At 39.0% G+C, this 5,858-nt stretch overlaps 1 non-coding gene across 1 annotated transcript; it reads left to right on the top strand.

Annotated features, from left to right (window-relative positions):
• The first annotated feature begins 3,616 nt into the window (after positions 1-3,616).
• On the top strand, positions 3,617-3,723 carry LOC112768351 (small nucleolar RNA R71). The gene has a single exon (XR_003185786.1). It is a non-coding gene; the product is annotated as a small nucleolar RNA R71 (small nucleolar RNA).
• Positions 3,724-5,858: the final 2,135 nt, after the last annotated feature.

The following is a 5,858-nucleotide window of genomic DNA, read 5'->3' as shown; positions in this document are numbered from 1 at the left end:
GTGATTCCTCTATGTACTCAATATATCCTAAGTCGCCAACCACTACTTCCTCTTGTTCAATAATATCGACCTCCTCCTCTTGTTACACTTCTTGCTTTAACTCCTCTTCTTCACCTTGGAGCTTTAAGTTCACTCCCTCACTAAGCTCTTTGGTTGCCTCTCCATATTCAACAATGGGAGTGCCTTGATCGCGTAAGCTTAGGAAGGATGAGACTATGTTGCTAATGGCTTCTACCATGATAGCCGTCTTGGCTTTTAACTCCTTAAACTTCTTTTCATCTTCCTCTTGTTGCCTTAAGATATGAGATTCCAGATCTCTTAGTTCTAGCATGAGGGCTTCATCGAGAGGCGGTGGTGGAAGAGGGGGTTTATTGTTTGAGGGAAGGGTATTGTAGTTGGAAGATAGTTCATATTGGTGAAATTTTTGAGGTGGTGTGTATGGACTTTGTGGTTCATGGGGGTATTGGTGTTGGAATGGTGGTGGCTCTAGGTATGGTTGATATGGTGGTTGGTATGGTGGATATGGGTTGGGGTCATATAGAGGTGAATGGTGGTATGAGGTTTGTGAGTATGGTGGAGGGTTATATTGAGGAGGGGGTTCATATGCATATGATGCTTGTGGTTGACAACCACAATGAGGGTCATCACATACATTAGATTGATATGCACCAAGATTTGAATTGTACCCATAAGAAGCCGGAGGAGGTTGTTGCCAAAAAGGTTGTCCATAAGCTTGGGGCTCCTTCCACCTTTGATCTCCAAATCTTTGATGCATATCCTCATTGTAGCTTCTATTCCCAACTCCTACAATATAATTATAACCACACTCATAGTCAACAGGATGAGAATTCATAGTGACAAGAGAAAATAAAAACAAATACCAATAAGAACAAAGAGAGCAAAATCCTACAACTAGCAAAAACTAACAAACAAGCCAAAAATCAAGCTATTCATAATATATACAATAGCCAACAACATAGCACCATTGCAATTCCCCGGCAACGGCGCCATTTTAATGTTCGGTTTTCTTGTACGGTCTAGAATTTCATAAATGAAATCTCGTTGCAAGTATAGCTTCTAAACCAACAAAGAATCCTCACATGCAAAAATATTGGTTGTCACAAGTACAAACCCCAATAAGAATTAACCAAAGTATTGAAACCTCGGGTCGTCTCACAAGGAATTGCAATGAAGTGGTCAATTATTGGCTATGACGGAACAAGGGGCAAGAAATTAAATGGGCAAGAATTTAAATGACAAGAAGAGAAAATCAAGAATTAATAAAGGCAAGGTAAAGAACTCTTGGCTAGACATAGGTAATTGAGATCACCATCCTTGTCTACAAACCATGTATTGACAATTATGAGGAACCAAGCTCATTAAGTCTACTTACAAAAGCCTTAAGTACGTAATATCTACTCCTAGGCTCGAATTATGTCAAATGGATTGATCAACTAGCAACTAATTAACTTAGTAGTACGCTAGAGTCAATGGTTATCAAATTGACCACTAAGGGTTCTCAAATCACCAATTCAATGAGACCCAATGACTCAAGATCACTCAATTCCCTTAGCCTAGGCCAAGAGTCAAGAAAACTACTCAAAAACTAGAGGAAACATTCTATCAAACATCTAGTGTGCAATAAAAGTAAACATCACAAAATGCAAGAATTAACAAGATTCATAATCATCATGAGCAAGAAATATAAATCTACCAACTACCAATTACAAGGAAAGTAAGATCACAACTCAAATCAACAATAAAAGAACATCAACATCAAATTTCATTAAAAGATATCCAAATCCAACATGAGTACATGAACATAAAAGAGGCATAAAAGTAAAATTAACATCACAAACTAAGAATGAAAGTGTAAAAGCAAGAATTCATAAAGGAAACAAGATGAAAACATGAAATTGGACCTAGATCTAAGAGAAATTAACCTAATCCTAACCTAATTCTAGAGAGAAGAGGGAGCTTCTCTCTCTAGAAAACTAACTAAAGGCTCATCGTGACTAACTAAGTGCTCCCCCTTGCTCAAGCTTGAATTCTGCATGAAATACCCTAAAAAACGAGTTAGATTTGGGCCTGGGCAGCTCAGAAATCGCCCCCAGCATTTTGCCTTTAAGTGAGTCACATGCAAACATCGACGCGTATGCGTGGGTCACGTGTACGCGTCACTTGGCAATTTCCTATCCACGCGTACGCGCCATGTACGCGTACGCGTCGCCATGCAACGTCACTTCTGTGTGCGCGCGTCTGCGGCGCATGCGCGTCCATTGATGTACTCCCAATCCTTATTTCCTCATGCATTCTCTACTTTGCATGCGTTTCTCTTCACTTCTTCCATCCAATACTTGCCTTATGAACCTGAAATCACTCAACAAACACGTCAAGGCATCGAATGGAATTAAAGTGAATTAAAATCACCAATTTAGGGCCTAAAAAGCATGTTTTTATACTTAAGCACAAATTAAGGGAGAATTACAAAATCATACTATTTCATTGAATAAATGTTGGAAAAGATGATAAAATTCCCCCAAAATAAGCATAAGATAAACCACAAAATTGGGGTTTATCAGGTTCCAACACTTCCTTCTCTTTTGATTCCTTCGCTTGTACAAGATCAGTCCTTCGTTCTTGTTCTTTCTCCTTCAAGTTTTTCTGGGAATTTCTTTGGCTGTGTTCTGTTAGCTTGCTAGTGTCTTCTTCCAAGATTTCTTCATTTGTAAGAGTGATTACCTTGCATTCTTCCCACCTTACATTCTTTGTTTCTTCTCTTGGATTCTTCTCTGTGTCACTTCGGAAGCTATTATTAGGCTTAGGAATTTGCTGAGACAAGTATCCTACTTGTGATTCCAGTCTCTTGATGGTGTCCCCCCGGTTTTTCATGCTGAATCTTACTTCCTTCTTGAATTTCTTGTTCTCTTTAACTTTCTTACACAGGTCTACAAGCATGGCCTCAATCTTGGATATTCTATCATCATGTGGTGATGGTGGATTGGAATTGGGTTGTTGAGAGTGGGAATTTGGCGCTTGATATGGAGGCTGAGTGTAAGTATTTTGTGAGGCTTGGTATGATCTTTGATTGGGTTGTTGGTAGGTTGAGTTGTTGTAGTGGTTGGAGTTGTGAGGTCTTTGGTCTTGGCTCTGGTTTTGTTGGTTTCTCCACCCAAATTTTGGGTGGTTCTTCCAACTAGGATTGTAGGTTTTGGAGTATGGGTCATGAGATTATCTTGATAAATTTCCAATGTAGTTGGCCTGCTCCAAATCTCCTCCTTCTTCTGCAGTGAACTCCTCTTGGGTTATTGCTGGTTGAGTATTGATTGTTGCAACTTGGTTCTTCTCCATTTACTTAGTTAGATCAACTAGTTACTTAGCAATCATTTTGTTCTGAGCCATAATTGCATCCATGTTGTTCAACTCCATCACTCCTCTATTGTTGCCTCTTTCAAAGGCATAGAAATACTCATTATTAGCCACTATCTCAATGACATCAATAGCTTCTTCAATGGTCTTCTTCTTATTAAGAGAACCTCCAGAAGAGTGGTCCAGAGCCTTTTTCGACTCATATGATAGCCCTTCATAGAAGATATGTAGTTGCACCCACTCGTTGAATATATCTGGGGGACACTTCCTTGTCAAGTCTTTATACCTTTCCCATGCTTCATACAAGGTCTCCCCATCTTGTTGTCTGAATGTCTGGACCTCTGCTCTCAGCCTATTGACTCTTTGTGGAGGATAGAACCTTATCAAGAATTTGTTTACCACATCTTCCCAAGTTGTGAAGATCTCTTTAGGAAATGACTCTAGCCATTTAGATGCCTTGTCCCTGAGAGAGAATGGGAACAAGAGCAATCTATAGGTGTCAGGATGAACACCATTGGACTTCACAGTGCCACAAATTCTTAGGAATGTGGTCAAATGTTGATTTGGGTCCTCTTGGGTACTTCCTCCGAATGAACAATTATTTTGGACGAGAGTAATGAGCTGTGGCTTCAATTCGAAGTTATTGGCATGAATTGTTGGTTTGAGAATGCTTCTCCCACAATTCCCAGGATTGGGATTTATGTAGGACCCTAGCACTCTTCTCTCTTGTGGAGCATGATTAGCTACACCTTCTCCAGCATAGTTATGTACCTCTTCCTCCATAGCAAGATTTAGATCTTCTTCCAACTCTTCTTCTCCAACTACTCCCTTGGCTCTTGCTTCCCTCCTTAATCTAAGGAAGGTCCTCTCAGGTTCACTATCAAAAGAGGTTGAAGCTCCTCTTCTACCTGTCATGCACTCAGGAAACACAGGCAAACAATAAATGGAGAATTCATAGTTAATGCAAAAAAAATGTGGTTAGAGAAATTAATCGAACAGTTAGTGAGTTAGTGAATTAGTTGAGCTGGAAAGTAAAAGAACAAAGAAAAATAACTGAAAATGTAAAAAGAAATAACTGTAAACAACAAAAGAAAAGAAAAATTGCTTAATCTAGTTATCCTCCAATTTAATCATTGTCAATACATAATCAATCCCCAGCAACGGCACCATAAACTTGATCTCCCAAAAACTTGTCTCTCAACAAATTTTCACCGACAAGTACACCGGATTGTCGTCAAGTAAAAATTCACAATAGAGTGAGGTCGAATCCCACAGGGATTGATTGTTGATCAACTTTAATTAGAGGAATGTTCTAGTTGAACTGAATCAAATTTGAATTGGGATGTGCAGGAAATTAAATGGCGGGAAAAGTAAATTGCAAAGAATATAAATGGCGGAATGTAAATTACAAGATATAAAGGGAAGAAATTAAAATGCAGAAAATAAATGGGAATGGGGAGATTAAGCATCAAATTAAAGAGCAGAATATAAAAGAATAGGTAGATCAGAGAGGGGGTTCATTGGATTTCAGGAGATATTGAATTCTCCGAATCAAATTATTTTCATCTCTTCCTCAATCAATGCATTCATTGACTTTGCTTGGCAATCTTAGATGATCGGATTCCAATGTCTTGGCTCACTAATCTCTCTAAGCTTGAGCAATTGCCCAATGTCTTAATTTAATTGCTCATGAGAAGAGATGAAGTTCAGTCACTGATTATACCACACAAATTCATATATCAAAGTATTGGTAGGATTAAATGTCACAATATCCATCCAACGCCCAACCTAATCCAATGTGAGAAAGTACTTCTAGCATGATTTCGTCATCCCTCTCTCAAGGATCAGAGGAAACCCAATTATGAATAGCTTCACTGTCAAGACAATTATCCAATTGAATTAAGGTCGAAAGCTTTCTAACAAAATCAAGAGAAAAGATAGAAGAAGAAGATGAAAACTATTATTGATCCATCGAATTACAATAGAGCTCCCTAACCCAATGAAAGGGGTTTAGTTGTTCATAGCTCTAAGAATGGAAAATAGAATTGAAAAGTACATTGCAGAATGAAAAGTACAAAGTGCAAAGTAAAATTGGGCAGAGTTTCAGTCCTCAGTGTGTAAGCCCCCCTTTAACTAAAGCTCTAATCTCTTTATACACTTTCTTCTTTCAGTCTTCAAGTACTTGGACTGGCCCTTTGGCCTTTGTTGAAGCTAGTTGGAAGTGACCTTTAGTGAAGTTGATGAGGACGTTTAAAAGTTAACGTTCATATTCTTCCTGGGTGCCTTTTTGTATTGAAATTGGGTTGACATTGGGGTTTACGTTGTCAAACGTTGCCAAATGAGGCTGGGACGTTGGCCCTGGAGTTTCACCCAACGTTGAACTCAACGTTGGATCTCATGTTGGAGTCCAACTTTTGCTCATCCATGCATACGCGTGATCTACGTGTACGTGCCGATTTGAAAAATCGCTTGTCCATGTGTACGCGTGA

The sequence above is a fragment of the Arachis hypogaea genome, chromosome 17 (genome assembly GCF_003086295.3).
Source record: "Arachis hypogaea cultivar Tifrunner chromosome 17, arahy.Tifrunner.gnm2.J5K5, whole genome shotgun sequence".
Lineage (NCBI taxonomy): Eukaryota > Viridiplantae > Streptophyta > Magnoliopsida > Fabales > Fabaceae > Arachis > Arachis hypogaea.
The sequence above is the reverse complement of the archived record's forward strand: the minus strand, read 5'-3'. Positions and strand labels throughout refer to the sequence as shown.